The following is a 21,908-nucleotide window of genomic DNA, read 5'->3' as shown; positions in this document are numbered from 1 at the left end:
AACCGATGGAGCCACCCAGGCGCCCCGGGAGTGCCTGTTTATTGCAGTGCTAGGCAGTTGAGGATTCAAAGAAAATACTGACATGATCTTTGCTCTCTAGCACATGTCCAGTGAAGACGTCATTAATAAAAACATAAGATGTAAAGCACAAAGATGAAAGATTATATAATTTGATCATACGTGCAGTAAGGGAAGTCCACCCAGGGGCACTCACATTTTATTCACTCCGTTAACTCAACAAATACTTATTGGGTACCTGCTATGTGCCAGGCACTTACCAGGGATACAGAAGCCAACTAAAGAGACAAAAATCCCTTGTTTTCATGGAACATACATTCTCTTGAGGTTACAGTGCAGCAGAATCCTCCAGGATGAGTGGATGTTTGCTATGGGAGATGATGAGAAAGTCATTTAAGGCAGAAAGGAGCCACTAAAGAAAGGTGGAGGCATAAGGTACATTGTAGGATCTGCAGGTAATTCTGCACAGCAGTGTGGAAGATGCTAGAAGACTAAAAACTACTTTGATTGTGAAGAGCCTTGAATTCTACACAGTGGAGTGTGGACTTTTTCGCTAGAGGTTATGGGAAGTCATTAATAGATTTCACTTAGTGGTATGATGTGAGCAGATATGCCTCTTAGATTTCTAATTGTGTATTTGTTAAATACCTATAATTTCCTAACAGTTTCTGAAGGGTGAAAGTTTCTACCATTGTGAATCATTGAGCTTTATTACATTATATATACTATATTGATGATTTGATTGCTTAAGTAGTCAACTGTAACTTGGCTGTATGTAGATATTCTAGTTAATAGATTACAAGTTAGTTGATGCTGTACTAAAATTAAAAAGCAAATTAAAAAATAAAATTGGAAGATTAACTGATAGAAAAAAATCATATCTGAAAAATGACTTTTGCTCTTAAGAGCTTTTCAGTGTTTCTGGTATTCCCTACTATCACTGGAATGTGTATAATTTTGGACTTCCTAAAATGCGTTCAGCTTGAGATTCCTTGGATTTCCGCCCTCTGCAGATGCTGTCTGTCATCCGTTTAGGAAACTCTCAGCCATTATTTTTTCAATATTGTCTCTGCCCTATTCTCCTTCTCCCTTCCTCTGTAACTCTGCTTAACTGTACCTAAGATGCTCTAATTGTATCATGTCCATCTCAGCGCTTCTCTTTCATATTTTCTGTGCCGTAACCTCTCTGGGCTTCACTCGGAAGCTCATCACCTGTGTTCCACATCACCCTTCTGCTTCAGCCATGTCTGTTTTGCTGCTAAAACCATCCACGGTGTTTAAAATTCCTGCCATGATTCTTCTTTCTTGTATGCCTGTCCTCTCGTCACTGTTTCAAGATTCTTTCTTAAAACATAATTGTCATACTTATTTTATGGTCAAGAATAATTCCAGTACCTGTGGTTCTTTGTAAGCCCGCTGTCTTTTGTATTCATTTTTGCTTCTATATTTTGTCAACTCGATTCCGTGTGTTGTGAATTTTGGCGATGACCTTATATTTCTGGGAACTTTCCTGTGGGAATTGTTTGAAGTGTGAGTTAAAAGTGAGTCCAAGGGGGAGTTTAGAGCAGACTCCCAACCCAGTTATTCACAGGCATTAACAACTCAGGACATCTTGCTGGAGACTTTTTGACCATCTAGGTGGTATGAATTCTGAAGGCAGTATGTCGTGAGTTTGACTTCCGGTTACAGGTGCTCACGGGAGACTTGCTCCCTTTTCTCAGCTACAGGGTGCCTGGGTTTGGTCAGGGTTTTCCTGGCGGTCCAGTGCAAGTGTTATTTATATTCATCTTACACTGAGAGTCTCTGCCTTATCTGGTGCACTCTCCTGCATTCACACCTTGGACAGGCCTTGGGCTTTGTCTCCTGATGACTTTCTGTACTTGGATGTCTTGGAAACCAAAGCTCAAGTTCATCTGCTTTGGTAAACACCAAGTATTTCAGAGGTGAAAGTTAGATGTGGTTTTCAGTCCAACCTTAGTTTTTGGCTTCTGAGTATTCTTAAAAGAAAAAAAACACAGATGTTTGATGCATTTTAAAAGATTCTTTTTAATTTTTTTCTAGCACTTTTTATTGCTTTAAGTTGGTCAGGATGCTAATTTATCATAGTGTCTCTGTAAGACAGGTCTTACCCTGCCTTTGTTGCAGGAATAATTAACTCCCAATCTCAGAGGTTTAACTGAGATTGAGTTTTTAAAGTTTTTTTTCTCATCAGTGGAGTACCTGGTCTGGTTTCGGCGGCTTCCTCCATTTTATATCTAAGCCAACTGGAAGAAATTGCAGCATCTGGAGGAAAAGATTGCTAGAAAGTGGCACTGCATGTTTTTAAAGGCCAGGCCTGGCCATGTTTATATCACCTTTGGTGGGAATACAGTGACACTCCCCAGCCCACTGCAAGGCCTTCTGGGAAAGGAAGGCGGTGGTCGGGGAAAGGAATCGCTTTGTGAGCACAGAGCGCGGTCTTTCTCAAACCGCCAGCAACTGAAGTTGGGGATGAAAAGTCTGGAATCATGACCTTAGATCATTTCTAGGAGTATAATTTTTTTCTCATTTATACCATATGTTAAACTTTGATTAGTTGTTAAAACAGAATCCTCCTGGGGCACCTGGGTGGCTCAGTCAGTTGAACGTCCAGCTGGGGCTCAGGTCATGATCTCATGGTCTGTAAGTTCAAGCCCCACATCAAGCTCTGTGCTGACAGCTCAGAGCCTGGAGCCTGCTTTGGATCCTGTGTTTCCCTCTCTCTCTCTGCCCCTTCCTCACTTTTGCTCTGTCTCTCTCACTCTTTCTCTCAAAAATAAATAAACATTAAAAAAATAAAATAAAATGAAAACAGAATCCTCAGTTCTCCAAACATAATTATCATTGCAAGTGTACCTGTATAGCCTACGTGCCCCAAAACAATGCCTTCTGGATTCTCTTTCTGGTCATTGTAATTGTGTCTCATTTGCTTCTCCTAAGAAAGTAATTATTACATAGTGTGGGGTACAAAGCTCTGCATGATCACACCCCCTGTCATGTAGAGGGGTGACAGTATTTAGCATAGACTTCGCCTCTTGCTTTACCAGTCCTGGCTTTGCTCCTGTTTGGCACTCAGTTCCAGAGAAATCTTCCCAGAGACACATACTAGGTTCCTGCTTTTCAGTTGCTTTTAGGAAGAGACCACTAAGACAATTTAGTGATATAAATGCAAAAGTCAAAATGAGTGTGTTTGAGGCTTTAGGATATGAACAATCTTATGTTGTATTGTATATATTGTATATATATTGTATCCATGATCCCTCCCTGACTTGAGCTCTGTCTCTTTCTCTCTCTCTCTTTCAAAACTAAATAAACATTTAAAAAAAATTTTAAAACTCGGGGCGCCTCAGTGGCTCCGTCGGTTACTTAACCAACTTCAGCTCAGGTCATGATCTCACAGTCTGTGAGTTTGAGCCCCACGTCGGGCTCTGTGCTGACAGCTCAGAACCTGGAGCCTGCTTCGGATTCTGTGTCTCCCTCTTTCTCTGACCCTCCCCTGTTCATGCTCTGTCTCTCTCTGTCTCAAAAATAAATAAACATTAAAAAAAATTAAACGATGTCTACAGTTACTGTTCGTTAACAGGATTGATCATAATCATCATCACGATGGACAGAAGAAACCTCATAACTTGAAATTGAAACTGTTTTCAAATATTGTGGAACTAGGGCCCAAGAAAATCAATCCGGTATGCTTCAGTGCCAAATAAAGAATGGTTAAAATTTTTTTAATGTATTTTTTTAATTGAAAGTCAACAAATAGCTGTTTTTGAAAAGGAAGTTAACTTTGGGGCTTTTACAAGAAGCATCTAATTTGAGCTTCATAACAATACTACAAGGAAAGCAGGACAGATAGGACTCTATGCTTTCTACTACATTACATTTCTTCTTTCTTGGGGCTAGTGGACTAACATGCAAATAGCGAGCTCTTTTTAAAAACTTTCTTTTTTAATGTTTACCTATTTTTGAGAGAGAGAGAGAGAGCGAGAGAGCGAGAGAGCATGAGCAGTGGGGCTGGGGGGCAGGGGCAGAGAGAGAGAGAGAAACAGAATTGAACCAGGCTTTGGGCTCTGAGCTGTCAGCACAGAGCCCATCGTGGGGCTTGAACTCAAGAACTGTGAGATCGTGACCTGAGCCAAAGTCGGATGCTTAACCGACTGAGCCACCCAGGCACCCCAACAAATAGTGAACTCTTACAACAAGTTACAGTTCATAGGCTGGTGATTATCCATAAACAGTGTTTTACTGAGTGGCCAGTTGATGTGTGTATATATGGCTGTGTGTGTGTGTGTGTGTGTGTGTGTATTATCCACAACATTATTTTCAATAAGATAAATTTGAGGTACACTTTAAGGGTATATCCCACCTTGTACCCCTAAATTAAAAATAACTGAATTTTCTTCAAGTATGACAAAATCTACATACAACAAGAATTTTTATCATTTAAGATTAAGTAAGATTACCTTTGAGCTTTGCTAAAATACATCAGAAATGGTAAAAATTCAATGTAAGTGTTAATTATTATGAGTATTATTTTTCAGAGCATTGTTTTCTAGAATTGATTCTATAACTATAGATTGTCTGACATTGAAGATAATAGGAGACATGAGACATGGGAACTGTTTTTTTTTTTTTTTGATACTTGTTTTGGTGCTGTGCTAGGCTAAGAGAACTCATCTGTGTGGTTTTTTTTAATGTCTGTTTTTGAGAGAGAGTGACTGAGTGTGGGTGGGGGAAGGGCAGAGAGAGAGAGAGAGAATGGGACACAGAATCTGAAGCAGGCTCCAGGCTTTGAGCTGTCAGCACAGAGCCCAATGTGGGGCTTGAACTCATGAACCTTGAGATCATTCCCTGAGCCTAAGTCAGTCGCTTAACTGACTGAGTCCCCCAGGTGCCCCTGTGTCTGTTAAGTGGCTAGGATATCTGTGTCTGTTAAGTGGCTTAACAGACATCTGTGTCTGTTAAGTGGCTAGGATAGCCCTAGACCATGGGACTAAAACATGCCTTTTTTGATCTTTATTAAAAAGCCACCCAACCCTCAAATCGTCTTAGCATTTCTGTAATAATCTACGTGTGAGACTCTCGAGACTGTTATATAAATAAGTAAGCATCCTTCATTCATGGTTTTTAGGGGCTGACCTGTGTGTCCAGGAGCAGTTGCCTTAGGGTTGTCGGGGTTGGTCCAGCCTGAAGTCTTTGGTCTGCATTCTCTTTTGAGTCCCCTTTCTCTGACTCATTTTGCTTACTACAAATTGAATTTTAAAACAAGGAGACAATAGTGTAGTTCCAGATCTTTATGTAGATATTTATATATATGGGCAAATGTTTGAAATTTTTTAGCTGGTTGATTTTTAAACATATAATGTCTTTTATATTAGGTTTTGACATACCTCACTTGCTGTGGGTCAAAGTGTCATCATGAGTGAAAGCCTCAGTAGGGAGCATTTACTTTGAAGGAATGTTCAGTCTGCCAGTTTTTAAATAGAAAATTAAAAATAGAATGCATAATGGCTCCTCCCTTAAAAGTAAGCGTTCCTCTTTTACTTCCAAAAATATCTTCTTAATAAGGCATCACGACCTTTTACGAGCAGAAGGTTTTATGAAATCAGTGAGAGACATTTTCTACATGAAACACCACTGATACCAATTACTAGCGAGACTGTATTCCTTATGAAGACAGTTGGGTGCTCCCGGCCATCTTTGTCATGCTAACCATGCAGTGTGGATGGTTCCGGGTTTCTCATACATACTTTCTCATTTTCTGGTCCTGTGCTTCTCAGGAGTACAGAAACATTAGCTTCTGTACACTGAGCATAAATTATCTTTTATCTGCAAGTTTTATGGCAGTTGGTAATACAAGTTAATAGGATTTATGACCAAGAAATGAGATGTCCAAGAGTTAATAAGGCGTGCCTTATACATTATCCTAAACCTTGTTCGGTGATTCCTAGTCAGGATTCCAGTATCTGATGCCGGGGAATGGTGTTACAGAGCCGACTTCTAAATATGTTGTAAATATTTCTTCCTCACGATCTCCGTCATGTTTACTGCTGCTTGTTTTTTCTCCCACTAGAACAATCACTTGCTGTTTACATTTCTGACATTTTACACATTAGACGTTTGCAGTGCTGGTAATGAATAGGATAGAAATATGTTAAGAGTCTGATGGAAGCTGGATATCCGTGATGTGACTTTGCCGTGCATGGTGGTTTCTGCTGAGGACTTGAGGGTGTGGGATGTCCACCCACATGTACACGTGTCCAGGATCATCTCATCAGTGTCCTCACCAGAGAAGTGATTCTCAGAATATAAACTATATGGTAGCATAGAACCGTTAAATATTAGCGTAAATAGTATAAAACCATAAAGATCGTTTTATGGATGAGTAATTGCAAGGACTTTAAGTGATTTGCCCAAGGTCATACACAGCGTTTCTTTGAAGGAAAAATGATCCTGAAAATGCATCTCAGGCAGCAGTGGTCTGAAAAGGGCCACCAGGCATTTCCTTTCTACGGACGGGCTGCCACATTGAGCCCTCTAGTTCCTCTTCCATAAGGCAAATTGCCAACACCCGTTCCTTCCTCTGCCTTCTGCCCACCTAAGCTTGCTTTTCCGGGAAAGTTCTGCCACTCAGCGTCTGACCTAAACACTCGATACCTTCGAACCGTGTCCTTGCATTACTCACTCGTTTTCCCTGGCTTGTCTGCTCTGCTGTGGCAGGCGGCACCTTCTCCACGTGGAAAGCAGACAGAGACACACATCTTCCCGGAGCATCCTCCTCTTTTCCCTCGCTTCAGACCTTGCCTGGCTTTCTAGGGCCCATTCTCTCCTTCTCTTCTCTTCTCCTCTGTGTGCTTTTCTTCTGCCCCTCCACATCGTTTAAAATTATAAATCAAAAACCGATCCCGTTCAGAACGCTGGGTTAGCCTTATTATGTCATTACGAAAACATGACATTTTAATGTGCACTAAGACAAAAAAATTCTAGAGCTATACAGTTCTCATTTTTCTGAGTGCCCTGATGTCCTCTTTAGATTGCCATAGAAATATTTCCTCTGTGGTTTTATCCCTGTTTAGTTAAGCTTATTTTATGTAACTGAGGAGTTAAACCACACATTCATAACGAGTTTATTTCGTAGGTGTTGTGCTCTGTTTTGTTGATTTGTAGCATAGAATATTTCAACAGCAAACACTCTTCAAACACCATTAGGTAGTGGACACTGTGGTGGGCACCGACAGTGTGGAATTAAAACCCCTTGCTTCTGTTCTACTGCTCACGGTTCAGCAGAAAAGCCAGCAGTATAAATTGCAAGATTCAGAAATCTGTTAGGAGAAAACACTGAGTTAAAAAAAAAAAAGTGAAATGTAATATGGGTCGCCTGGGTGGCTCAGTTGTTTAAGCATCCAACTCTTGATTTCGGCTCAGGTTGTGACCTCACGGTCGTGACATCAAGCCCTGCATCGGGCTCTGTACTAGGCATGCAGCCTTCTTAAGATTCTCATCTTTTTCTGCCCTCCCCCTCCAAAAAAATTTTTTTTAATTGAAAAAAAAACAAAACAACAAAACACTGCTGTGGGGATGACATGGAAAAAGCATCTCATCCAGATTGGGGACAGGTTGGGGACAAGTTGATCATGTAGATAGTTTTTTAGGGGAGGTAATATCTGATGGAGAGGTAGGCAAAGAGATGAATAAAGGGATTAATGTCATGTGCAAGGCAGCCTGAGAGAATTTGGCACATTTGGGGGAACACCGCGTTGCTGGATCCTGGGGAGCCATACGAGATGCAGCTAGAGGTAAGAAAGGTGTAGACCACGAGGGACTTGTTTGCATTCTCAAGAAGATGCTCTTTATATTGATGGCAAAGCTCAGAATATTAAGCATTTTTATTAGGGGAATGGCATTAGATTGCCAGTTAGAAAGTTTAGTTTGGTAGCAATATGGAGGATGAGTTGGTTAGGGAAGGGATGGAGGTCGTTCAACTCTGAAATCCAAAATAGACATGGTGCATAAATCAACTTTGCTTTGCTGATGGAGTTTCTTGGGATGTGTGGCCCAAAGCCTTCTTTGGAGGAACATAGAGGGAGGAATCAATGTAATGACTAGCATTCTGGATTAGGCAACTGGTTGCTGTCTTTCTTTGAAATTGAGAATATGAGAAGAACAGGTGAAGATGGGCAGCTGGTCAGCCGACGTGGGGACATAAAGAGATTGATCTGTCTTTGAAACTGTGTAGAAGTGCCTTGATATAGATACATCGATATCTATAAAATATATCTCCTTTTAGGCAATTCTTTCTTCCTCCCTCTCCCTCTCCCTCTCCGTGTGTGTGTGTGTGTGTGTGTGTGTGTACACACACACATATGATTCTACTCAATTTATACAAATACACACACACATACATATAGCCTGGCCTAGTGATACACCTTGAGAATCATCAACATATTCATGGTAACTAAAAAGTCAGGAGTGGACCCTTACACCCTGGAAGAAGGTATGGAGTGAAAAGAGCCATGACAGAGCCCTAGAGAAGAGACAGAATACCTTACAAGAAAAGAAAGAGGAGAATTGAAAGAGTCGTATCATTGAGACCAAGGTAGTTTAGAGTTTCAAGAGACAAGGGAATGACCACCTAAGGTGTTGAGAATATAAAAGATGTAATAATAAGTTTGACAGCTGAGAAGAAACTTAATCAGGCAGGTTTCATGGCAAAATAGAGGTAGAAGCCAGATTACCATGAGTTGACTACTAAGTGGGAAGGAAGGGAGGTAGAAACACATTGCTCTTGTGTTTTTACCCTTCTTCACTGTTCACTCAGAGCAGTTGGATTTGGGGGACGAACCTGGGAACTAATGATGGCTTATAAAATTATTCTCGTGAGTCCTTTTCCAAGTTAAACAAAACCAGAACGTGCATGTTGGGGATGATACGTTTGTTTCCAGGTATGAGCCCAGGTGCAGCCACCATGCTGTATAAGATGGCTGGCACATTGACGGACCCTGATTGTATCACTCTGTGCTGGCGAAGTACTTTTCAACCTATTTCAGGTCCGTCTTCTCTTCCCGGCCCGTCCCCAGCTCTGCAGTCTTGGGGCGCCCTTCCCCTCCTCCTCTGTGTGGGCACCTTGGTCTGAGCCCAAGTAGGAAGCTTTGAGTTTGACCTATCAGTGTCCCTCTTTCTGGTCTGTCGTCTTCTCAGTGTTATACAGCCTAGGGAAACTGACCACAACCACTGTTTTCCTGTGCCGAACATGATCTTTAAGTCACTCACTTAAAGCCCTACTCAAATTTTCTGACTCCTACACAGAATTTCCAAGTAAGCCTTCATGCACTCCCCTCATCTGGGTCATTTTTATTGCTTTTTAAAGACTTTTTTTCTCCTACAGGCCCTAAACAGTCTATCCATAAAACAGAATTTACTAAGTTATAACTTCTCTCATTTTCTAAACCTTAAAAAATTTACAATTGCATTTTTATGATCCAGGAAGAAATAATGATCACACCTAGTTCATCTGATGCTAGCCAAATCCAAATACATAGAAATGTGCCACTCCCATTATCAACAGTATTCATAATCCCCTCCTCTTGTGAAATACACGTGGCTGGGCATCCCAGGCTGTGACTGAGTCCACTTACTTCCCTATTGACATGTACTTTCTTCCTAGTTGGTTGAAAGCTCATTTGGGGGAATGATTGATGCTTTGAGAGGCTACAGGTGCATTTCTACCCTTGAGCAAATGGATGAGGATGATGGTGGCAGGGGTGGTAGGTTTCAAGGCAACCTGGATATACGGTGAAGTCTCAAAGGGAAAGGCATGAAGTAACAGCCTGATGCCCATACAGCTTACAAGTTCTTTGACCTTAGAGTAGTGCTTCACTCTGGGGAGTGGGGGCAGGGGGTTATAGAAAGATGCCCATCAGCAAAAACCTACGGTTGATCCCTCGGTGATTCCAAAGGAGCACGGGAGGAAATAGCAAATTCAGTCTCTGGGGAAACTGTTTAAAAACTTATTTGAACATTGGCCTTTTCATTTTCAACCATGGGTGACAGAATCATTTTTGGAGACTTGATGCAATCCATAAGAGTGCCGTGTGTGGGTAAAACAATAGAAAAGACCGCATCAGCGTTTGTCTGAGCTCTGTCATCGTAATTTATCATAATCCAATTGTAGGTAAAGTAATGGAATATTGGACGCAAGGTGTCCTGGTTTCCTTTATCTCCCCTTCCACGGTCCTCTGTGGCAAGGACACGAGTACATTGTGTCATGTATACTTAGTTCAATTGAGCATTGCTTCAGCATCTTCCTTTGATTGAAAACAAAAGGTTGCCAATGCGGTATCAATGAACTGTGAAGCGATTTGAGTGTTACCAGCAGGGAAATGAAATGAGCCTCTGGGAGGAAGATCGGCACGAGTGAAAGTTTCTATATAAAGGGCTTCGTACAGCTCCAGCTGGGTTGTATTACTTCTTATCCCATTAAGGCTTTTTCCCCCTGAATTTGGGAGCATTTTGATCTCCTTTGTTCCAAAAGTGATCAAAACTGAAAGTGAAGAAAAAGTGGGAAACGTTTCCAAATAAAGTTCAGCTAGGAGGGCTGGGATTTGAGGGGACTTATTTAAATTGCACATTCATCCTGGATCTTACGAAGGTCTTCCATGGAATGGTGTAAGGTCCCTTGCCCTCTTACACAAACACACGCACGTGCACGCGCGCACACACACACACACACTGCATGTAACATCCATGTGCATGCATAGACACACATCAAAAATCTCAGCACTTGTAAACCTGTCTTACTGGGAGGAAGGAAAGTAAGTATTCTGTCTCTCGGGTCAACTGACCGGGATTTCTTTTCTATTTTTTTTTCCTCCCTCCCTCCCTCCCTCCCTCCCCCTCTCTCTCTGTCTCTCTCTCTCTCTCTCTCTCTCTCTCTCCCCCTCTCTCTCCCTGCCTCCTTCCCTTCTTCTCCTTTTGAAAAACCTGTCCTATATAAACCTTTGTCTTTTAAAAGCTCCACTTAGTTGTTCATAACTTTGTCATGACCAGAATTACATTTGACTTAGATACGTATGGAATGGTTTAAGAGATATATATAAAAATGCATCAGAGTTAGGAACCAAGTTAGCAAAGCAGAGTGTAACCTACGATGATCTATAGACTGAGAGAGAGGGTTAAACTTGACAGAGAATAAGACTAAAGATGGCCCAATCCCATATTGCCTTCTGAAGCAGACTGAGACTACTAATGTGATACCTAGTAGTTTAGGATAATCTAAGTGTCGAAGACATACTGACGGTTACTATACCGCTGAAATCTCTTGGGAGCCATGTGTGACTCATAAAATAGCCTCTGATCCTGAAAGTTTGGAAAATTATATTTTAATATCTATAGGGGAGTCTGGATGGCTCTAGTCAGTTAAGAGTCCGACTTTGGCTCAGGTCATGATCTCATGGTTTGTGGGTTCGAGCCCCACATCAGGCTCGACAGCTTGGAGCCTAGAGCCTGCTTTGGGTTCTTTGTCTCCCTCTCTCTCTGCCCCCACCCCCCCCCCTTAAAAATAAGTAAAACATTATAAAAATAAAATATATCTGTAGAGTTATACAGCCCTTTACATTTATGACATACTGTCTTCATGCTCTTACTTTCCAGCAGTCCTTGTAAGCAGAACGCTCACATGCATTGTTTCTGCTTCTCAGATGAGGAAACTACGCATAGAACAATATTGAGTTCTGTGCTACATCCATGAATAGTCTAGGAATTTTCTGAATCCTACTTGTGTGCCATTTGCTTTAGAGCTCTCTGTTAGAATCCGTGCCTACTCCCTGAATGCCATTGAATCCATATTGAGGTCTCCAAAAGAATGAAGGAGAAGTAACCATCCTCAAGCATTTTCTGTGTATCGAGAGTGGCTCCCTGAGGAATATGCACTGAAATCACATGCATAGCTTTATTTTTCTCCTCAGTCAACTTTTTTTTTTTATTATGGAAATCGTCCTATTTACAGAGAATTTGAAAGACTAGTATGATGAACATATTCCAACTATTTTTAAATTTTTAAGCATCTTAGCATGTATACTCTGTGTATAGACTCTTTTCTTTTTTTTTCTTTTGGTAACCATTTGAAAGTAAGTTGCAAATGTCCTATCACATTATGGTAAATACTTCAGCATGGGGGATGATATTTAGAAACCAGGATCTAGGTCATACGTGTGTCCATTGCTACTGTGGTTAGACTTTTTCAGTGAACAGAACTAGAACAACAAAAAGGGGGCACCTGGATAGCTCAGTTGGTTAAGTATCAGCCTTTGATTTCAGCTCAGGTCATGATCTCCCAGTTCGTGGGTTTGAGCCCCGCATCAGGCTCTGCACTGACAGTGTGGAACTTACTTGGGATTCTCTGTCTCTGCCCCTCCCGTCTCGTGTCCTTTCTCTCTCTCAAAATAAAAAATACACATTTAAAAAAAAAACACAAAAAGGTATGTGTACATGTATATAGTATAAATCACGAGGTCACTTTGATATTTTGAATTCAGTTTTAACACATAGTTTTTAAACTGCTTTTACTTTATATTTTTATTTCTTTAATCCCCTCATAATCCTGGCTTGAAATGTCATGCTTGTATTATACTATGATATATAGTAGCTAGTTTCAAATTTATAGTTCCCACATTACTATTAATAGTGAACCTAGTGAGCGAAATTTAAGATTTCTTTGTAGGTCTGTCTTTAAATTATATCCCAGTCAGAGCACTGTATCTAAAATTTCTCACTTTAAATATTAAATATTTTTCTTCCTGTGGTTATGTTACTAATTTAATATACTCTTAGGCTCATTTGTTGTAGTTTATTTGAAGTTATAAGACTTTATCTTTTAATTATTTAAATATTTTACAACAGTTACGTAGTCCAAAGGCAAAGCTTGATAACAAGATAACCTCAGGAGAGGTCTTGTGTTTATTCCAGTCTCCCTCACCACCACTACCCTCCTTCAGAATCTTCTAGATTCTTGCAAAAAAAAAAAAAAAAAAAAAAAAAGGCAAAACAAGGCAGATCTGTACACATTTTCTCACTTCCCCCTTTTTATATGAAATTTGGCATAGTGTATACATCTGTCTCAATCTCCTTTTTTCACCTAATAATATATTTTGAAAACCACCATATTCAGCAATAGAAATCATCCTCATACCTTTGTTATGACTGGTTAGTACAATATTGTGTGGATGTATCTAAATGTACCATCATTTATCCATGTGCAGCTTTTTGAAAGAACATACTAGAAGTTCAGACAAGGTAGTTCTTTGAGTTGTGATTATGTATATTTAGGGAGTGTTCCTCAGGTGATTCCCACTTGAGACCTATTTTCTTCTCAAAACACCTTATGAGGTGGAGACAATATAACCCAATTTTCAAGATGAAAAACTGGGTCTTAAAAAGATGAACTGACTTCCAAGGGTTATATTCCACTCCTTAACAGAAAAGCCACATTCCAAATCTGTGTCAGATTGACCCTTGAGTTTTCTTCACTCCATGACCTTTTCCAGTTACATGATTCGTGACCTTGACACGATGCCATTCGGTGTAGAAGAAACAATTTATAGATAAACTCATTAAACATAACCTATAAATATCACATTACTCTTTATAACAGAGTAATGGGCTTCACTGCCGACTTTTGTAGAGTGTATGTGTTTTTAAATAAAAATGAATGGACACAATCAGTTTTCTTATCAAAGAAGAGGAAGAATATTCTATCATAGCTGAGGTAGTAATGATAATGAATCAGAGTCTTTTCTTTTTGGAAAAAGTCCTGTTGATAGAGGAGCCTCAAAATTGATTAATTACATACACGTTGGCCTTTCCAATTGTCTGATGATAGGAAGCCAATTTCACTCCTAACCAGAAGCCCTCAAGGTAAAAGGCACAGAGTATGGAACATTGGTCTTATTTTATCAGGGAAGGTTAATGTACAAAAATGCCGCTCAGGGGAAGGATTTATTTTCTCCTGGGTGAAGCTAGGCTATTAAGAAGTGGGCACTCTTTGGAATTTTGATAATAGTAATTGAAAAGCTATGAATAGAGCTTAATGTTTTTTTCTGAGCATATTTCACACCATAAAATATTTCCCAGAGCAGAGTAAGCCTTACGAAAAATAAAAGGACTTGGATGAGTTTTTTTCATACATTCATTTGACCAGCATATTATTAAAGACTTATTTGTATCTGGTATTAACAAATTGCTAGACTGAGGAGGAAGAAGTTACTCTCAAAGAGCTACTCAGTATCATCCCTAAATAGATGATGATTTCACAATAAAATAAAGTTCCAGATATATCTACAGAACATCATGGAAGCCTAGAGAAGCAGAACATATCATGCCATAGACCGGTCTTACATACGGCTAGTATCATGCAGGGATGAGATGCACCCAGGCACTTGGCTTGCACGTGGCCTGCTCTGTACTCTTGTTAATTGCTGCTGTGCTGTCCGTGAGAAAAACAATTTGAGGCTGTTTTCAGTGATAGAAACCTAGACGGACAGGCCATAGATGCAACTCCATAGGCGGACCTTATGTTCTGTTCATGGCACTTACCTCTCAGATGCAAGTATTCCTGCCCTTGTAAACAGCAATTCATTGCAGCCACGTTCATAACAGATCTTTAAATAGTGTTAAATATGGCCCCAACATTATTAGCAGCAACACTTAATCCTGCATACCATCCAGTAGGCTGCCGTAAAGAATTTCATTTCTAAAACCAAATAGTGCATAATTCTTTAAATCCGCCTTATCTTTAACACACACTTCATTTAAAACAATTTTATGAACCAAATTCTAACTTACTACTTAGCATAAAAATGTTGATGTGCAACATTAAAAAAAATTAATGCTACAAATCTTGTCCTCTTCCTTTTATCTACAATGCCTTTTACATGAAAAAATGCATTTATGTCTAAAATAGAAGTTTATTACAACAAGGCTCTTTGGGACAGGAGTTGTACTCAAAGGAAACATTCAGAATCATTACAAAGGGAACTAGAAAGAGACCGTGTATCCCAGTTAATTATAGGATAGATATTTAATGAGCAAACGTATGCAGAAGCAATGTGGTGTCTATTATCCTGTGCTTTGTTAGGTCTGAAATTTTCAAATTACTCAATGCGTACATAGGTGTTGTAGGGCTTCTGGCTCTGTGTGGGAGGCTGAAGTCCTAACTGTGGTGTTCACTGGCTGCGGCTCCTGGGAATGCTGAGTGAGTCTCAGTGTCTCCATGTGCAACTGGAATGATAATGCACATGCATTTCATGAAAGTTACAGTGTTCCAGGCCATGTATATGAAAGCTGGTTTTGTTTTGTTTTTTTTTGTTTGGTTTCTTTCCTTTTGTGCTTCAAGTGGAAAGGGCTGTATTAATCACACATTATTGGCACATCGTCATCCTTGGTCACTTTGTTTCACCATTTGGTTAGGGTTTGTCGATTCAAATCCAGTCCCCCTCTAGGATTCCCTTTCCATCACATAAGGAACTATTCCTAATACATAACTTATCTTTTTGTTTGTATATCCTTTGCAAATTGTGTATTGTTCTCATGGCCACTAAAAATATTTTTGTACACATCTGTAAAAGAAAAGGGCTCCTAAAAACCATAATTACAATCCCATTTTCACACCCCATAGAAGTTAAAAATAATTACTTAATGTGATAAGGTGTTTCCATTTCCTCCATTGTGGTAAGGGGTCTTTACCATTTGCCGTGTGATCCGAGATCCAAACAAGGTCTGTACATTGCAATGGATTTTTTTTGTCATTCTTTTAAAAAGTAGGTCCCCTTGTCTGTCGCTGTCTCCATTTCTCTTTTTCTTCTCCTTCCTCTTTTTCTTCCCCTCCTCAGTATTTTCGCTGAAGAAACTTTGTCATTTGTTCTATGGAATTTTCACATTCTGGGCTCATTGCGTGGCTTGGTGTCATTAAATGCTTTCTATTTTCCTTTGAATTTTTGTTATTTTTAGTTAGTTCTAGAGCTATGATCAGAAACAACGCAAAACCTGAGGGGAGACTTCTGAAAAAGGGGACATTACATGACAACATTGGCTTGGTCTTTATTGTGATGTCGTCATCATGCGCCTCCATGACCTTATTAGTGGCTGCTCAATGGTCATCCTAAACTATTCTGCCATTATTACTTCATTTATTGCCTGAAATACCTCTATAAAGAGAAGCTTCCCTCAGACCAGCTACTAAGTTGTCCTGCAGAATAGTCTGTAAAGGAAAGCAGGATATGCACTCGATTCTTTTTTCTCTTATCTACTATGTTTCAAAATAAGGAATTGATTCCCTAGCTTTCTTTTTTTTTTTATTGTTATATGCATTTATTGGCTAACATTAATGCAGTTTGAGGGAACAAAGGCTCACAAACACTCTACACAGTTTCACAAGATACAGTGCAGAGAAAAAAAGCGATTTAAGAAGGATTGATAGTATCCTAGAGTCTTGGTGGCTGCATTCCGGGAGGATGTTGAACCACTAATTCCTGGCAGAGGGGGTCTCGTTCCTGGAGGGGGCATGCCTATTGGTGTCCCTCAAGCCGGGGGAAGCCCAGCTGGTGGGCCCACGGGAGGTCTTATACCAGGTGAAGGAGCCATAATGCCTGGAGGTGGTGTTGCTCGGCCCACAGGAGTGGGTGGGGGGAAGTCACTCATTACTTGTCGGGATGGCCCCCGGCCCCTCAGACAGTGTCTGCTCATCCGGTAGGAGTCTGGGGGATTGGAACACCAGTCACACTCCTCTGCCAGCTGCCCTGCAGACCCCAGGGCCTCCTGTAGCTCCAGCAAGTGGGATGCCACGATGCCCGTGTCTCCGGGGAGTCGTGGAAACCAAGTTTTTCCCATGTAGCCACACCAGACCCCAAACTCCCTTTCTTCACACTATGGCTGCTTGGCAGTCTTTAGCTCAGATCTTCCCGAATTCATCTGCGTCACAAAGATATGCTTGTCAAAAGCCTTAAGGTTGCCAGTGAAAATTTGGCCTTCTTGCAGGACCCGTCTCATTCTGTCGTCCGTGTGCCACGGCATCTTGGGGCTCTTTTCCCACAGTCGTGGCTGCTGTTCCCCCAAATGCAAGGTCCGCGGTAAGGTTCGAGGGTCTTGAAGACCCGAGGAAGGGCTGCAGACCAAGGTTTGATGCAGGTTCTCCTGCAAACAATGTGAGCTTGGGGAGGAAGCTGCAAAGAGCATATGGAGCCCGGGGGTTCCCTCGGAAATCAGCCCCCCTGGATGTTCCAGCCCTGCTTTAACTGCCTCTTGGTGTCTCAGCTAAAAATGCCTGGCTCGGTTCCGGCTGAAAATCCACCACGGGACCTTACGCTGCTGAAATCGCCTTGAGTACAGCTGACGCTCGGGGTTGTTCAGTGATCTGTCCTTCTAGGTTTGATGTGGACTTCCCCCTGTGGGAGGCGCCGCACCGCAGTCCCTCGCGGTGTTAGCGGTCCTGGCTTGCCCCATCCCCCTGCCCACTGCTCTGGGGACACACTGTCAAGGCGTCTCCCGCGGCCACCCTGCTGATTCCCCAGCGTCTTCAACGCTGATCAGCTAGTCTTCTTTGAGCTGGTGGATTTTAGCATATGTGATATGTACAGTCGGTCCATTCTAATTCTTATCCTTATTGCTTCTCAAGGTGTCCTACCTTTGGCCAGCGGGAACATACTCAGTTTGGCGCCCGAATGAACCCTTTTGACACAAACCCGCCAGTCTCATAACTGTCTTGCTTTTCTGTCTCTATAGTATGTTCCTGGCTCGTCTTGTACATTTCCCGGCCGAGTCCTGGAATTTCTCTGAGGGGCCCTTTTATTAAGAAAGAATAGTTAGAGACCATAATCTGGGCATTAAAGGGAACGCTTGTAGCTGCTAAATTGATTGACTTGACAAGCTAGGGTAACGTGAGGTCCTACTTATACTTGCTTTCAGACTCAGGACAACAGGGAAATACTCTTGATGAGCAGAGTTTTAAAATTTTGATGAAGTCCACTTTATCCATCCTTTAGGTTATGGATCCTGCTTTTGGTGTTTTGTCTAAGAAATCTTATCCAGCCCAAGGTTACAGGAGTTTCCTTTTATGTTTTCTCTTAGAAGTTCTGTAGTTTTAGGCTTTACATTAGAACTGTGATCCATTTTGATTTATTTTTTGTATACCATGTGAGGTATGGATTGACATTCCTTTATTTGTATTTAGGTATCTAGTTTTCCAGCACCATTTGTCATAAAGACTATTCTGTCCCCACTGTATTGCCTTTGTAGCTTTGTCAAAAATCAGCTATCTGTGTACATGTGGATCTGTTTCTGGTCTCTCTGATGTACTCCATTGATGTTTCATTTTGTCTGTAAGCCAGGACTACAGTGATGAGATGCAGTACAGCGAATAATTGTTGTTGTTTTTTACGTGCCTTTTTGTATTTTTGCCAGTGTATCTTCGGTTAGAGCCCTAGAATTATGATCACTGGCTCTAAGCGTCGGACATGTTTCAAGTGCTCCACGATAGGGTTGTGCACTGCAGTGGTAAGAGTGCCTGTTTCTTCTCAGCCTTACCTATCTATAAAGGGGCATCCCAGTGGCTCAGTTGGTTAAGCGTCCCACTCGGGCTCAGGTCATGGGTTCTCCCAGTTCAGGGGTTTGAGCCCTGCGTCAGGCTCTGTGCTGATCTCTCAGAGCCTGGAGCCTGCTTCGGATTCTGTGTTTCTCTCTCTCTCTGCCCCTTCCCCGCTCATGTTCTCTCTGTCTCTCTCTCTCTCTCTCTCTCTCTCACACACACACACACACACAAATAAATAAACATTAAAAAAATCCCAAAATAGTTTTGGTTTACATTTTTCTTGTTATCAGTGAGATTGAGCATATTCTTATTTTTATATTCTTTTTCTCTGGACTGTCCATATTTCTCTAAAGTTATTGGCCTAATTTTTTTCTGTTACTGTTAGACACTCTCTCTATGTATTAGTGGTATTTCCCCTTTGTCTATAATGTCAGTTGCATATGCTCTTCTCTGTTTTTCTTCTTCTTTTTTGATTTTGGGTTGTGTGTATATGTACTTTACGTAAATGACTTTTTTTTTTACCTTATTACCTTTGTAGATAATTATATATTTTTAGTAACAGACTTACTTTAAAAAAATTTTTTTTATATTTTATTTGTTTTGATAGAGACAGAGCACAAGTGGGGGAGGGGCAGAGAGAGAGGGAGACACAGAATCCGAAGGAGGCTCTAGGCTCTGAGCTGTCAGCACAGAGCCCGACCTGGGGCCCAAACACACAAATTGCGACATCATGACCTGAGCCGAGGTCGGACGCTCAACCTACTGAGCCACCCAGGCACCCCGTAACAGACTGACTTTTAAAAATACTTTTAGACTTACAGATTAGAGTGATTAAGTGAATAGTACAAAGAATTTGCATATATGTCTCCTTATCCCACACACATAGTTCTCCTTATTATTACTAATCTATTGTATGGTGCATTTATTATACTTAATACTGACTTACTATTAACGAAAGTCCATAGTTTGTTCATAGGTCCTTACTTTTTAACTTGATGTCCTTTTTCTATTCCAGAATCCCACTGAGGATCCCATGTAACATTTTAGATGTAATGTCTCAAGTTTCTCTTGATTGTGACGTTTTTATCAGACATTCCTTGTTTTTGTTGACCTTGGCAGTTTTGAGGAGTCCTGGTCAGACATAATGTAGGATGCTCTCTACAGAATGCATCTGATGTTTTTCTCATGATTAGACTGGGTCCATATGTTTTAGAGAGGAAGAGTTAAAGTACTATTTTTATCACATTAGCCCAAAGGTACATACAAGCAGTAGTATGGCTTACCGCTATTTTTGCTGACCTTGATCACCTAGCTAAAAGCAGTGTGTGTCAGCTTTTTCCACTTTAAAGTTGCCCTGCCTTTCCCACCCATACCCCTTCCATATTTACTGTAGAAGGAAATCAATATGTGCAGCTTGCACTTAAGGGGTGGGGACAGTTATACTGCCACTCCATTAGGGTAGTTAACATAATTTATTTGGAATTTTTGTGTATGGAATTTCTCTCTTTTTCCCCCATTTAAAAATGTATTCAGTAATTTATTTTTCTCAGACTAATGAATATTTTTTCTGTATATTGATTTGTATTCTAATAGTATTTCATTTATTTGGTTTTTCAAGTTGTTTCAGTTTTGGCTGTTGGGAACTCTTTCACTTGGGTCCTGTGCCCCTTTGAATTAGCCCCCAAAATTGTGTGTGTCCATCTGTCCCATACATGCATGCATGTGTAGATTTTCTTCATACTACAAGATGCTATAGGCTCATTCTGTATATTTCCTGCCCTAGTTCTAGAATCATCCATTTCTCTTTAGAGTTCTGTTTCCTTTTGTTAGGGAATGGTATTAGAAACCAAATTCTGGATGCTAGGTGTGCTTATTACTACTGGGGTGTCATTTCTCTATATCCTCTCAGCCAGGAAATATAGGTGTGTATATGAACCTATGTATATACCTGCATTTATACATATTTATATATGCATCTGTGTTAAATTAAACATGAGTTTTTGCTGATGTTTCCAACCCGAATCCATTACTGCAGGGATCATTCTAGCTTATTCCCCTTGCTTGCCTGTAATCCCCCACTCCACCACTGAGGAACCTGGATCTTACCCTCTACCATTTATTTAATTCTTTAACTTCAGTATACATGGATAGCACTATTAGAACTATTAACTTGCACACCTATAGGAAACTTTTATCAACCACTACAGTGCTCACGTAGTTCCTTTGCCTGTACTCTTAGAGACCATTCATTTCCAAAGCTAGTTAGGTCAGCACCTTTTTTTCCTTCTGCTTTCATTGAGATTGTTCCTTATATTTTTAGTGCAGTGAGGTTCTCCTATCACACCCTGCAGTTTTCCCCAAGATCCCCTGAACCTCCTAAGTGGTTCTTTAAATTTGCATACAATAAAGTGCATTCTTTGTCTTCTTGGTATCGTTCTGTAGGTTATGACAGACTCATACTGTCACGCGTCCACCGTGACAGTGTCATGCAGTATAGGTTCATCCTGCTATTAGTCCCCTGGGTTTCCGCTAATCACTGACCCCCACCTTTCCTCACACCCTTGGGAACTGCTCATTTTTTACTCTTGCTAAAGTTTTGTCTTTTCTCAAACGTCATATAATGGAAATCATTACAGTGTGTAGTTTTTCACACTGGCTTGTTTTGCTTAGCAGTGTGCATTGTCTCCATGTCTTTTCTGATTACCTTTTTACTCAGCAAGATCTTTCAGTAAGATCTTTCTGTGCTGCTGTATATACATCTGTCCTTTTTAGGTTTTTCATAGCATTGTATGTTGGACATCTAGTATATTTGCCCATCCACTCTGAATACCGGGCACCAAATTGCTTCCAAACTTTGAATCACCCCCTCCGATCCCACCCAGCTCCACCCCTGCAAATAATGTAAGGAACCCCGGTCATATATACCTTTACGGACTTGAGTGAGCTTTTCTTTGACACATATATAGCTAGAAAAGGATTGCTAGATCATAGGGTATATGTTTACTTTATTTAACCGGTTCCAGATTGCCCTCTAGAATGCTTTTACCAAACCAGCAGTATGTGAGGGTTTTTTTAAATTTTTATTGTGTTTTAAAAATTATCCCCATATCCCCACCAATACTTCACATTATCCAAACTTCTGGATATAAAGTATATAAGAATCAGGTGATATCTTGGTATGTTCATTTGTATTTCTGTCATTACTAATGAGTCTTAGCATCTTTTCATATGCTTGTTATTTTTTTTTTACATTAGAAGTATTTATATATATATATATTTTTTTATTTTGTTTTGTTTT

The 21,908-nt window shown here is 40.6% G+C and overlaps 1 protein-coding gene and 1 pseudogene across 12 annotated transcripts in view; one reads left to right on the top strand and one right to left on the bottom strand.

The window, feature by feature from the left end:
• The window catches only part of TPK1 (thiamin pyrophosphokinase 1), a 351,344-nt gene that overhangs the window by 216,527 nt on the left and 112,909 nt on the right, over window positions 1-21,908 (top strand). The window lies entirely within an intron of this gene.
• Window positions 16,509-17,097, bottom strand: LOC123381367 (annotated as a pseudogene).

The sequence above is a fragment of the Felis catus genome, chromosome A2 (assembly GCF_018350175.1).
Source record: "Felis catus isolate Fca126 chromosome A2, F.catus_Fca126_mat1.0, whole genome shotgun sequence".
NCBI lineage: Eukaryota > Metazoa > Chordata > Mammalia > Carnivora > Felidae > Felis > Felis catus.
Note: the sequence above shows the minus strand (reverse complement) of the source record. Positions and strands in the feature narration are given on the sequence as shown.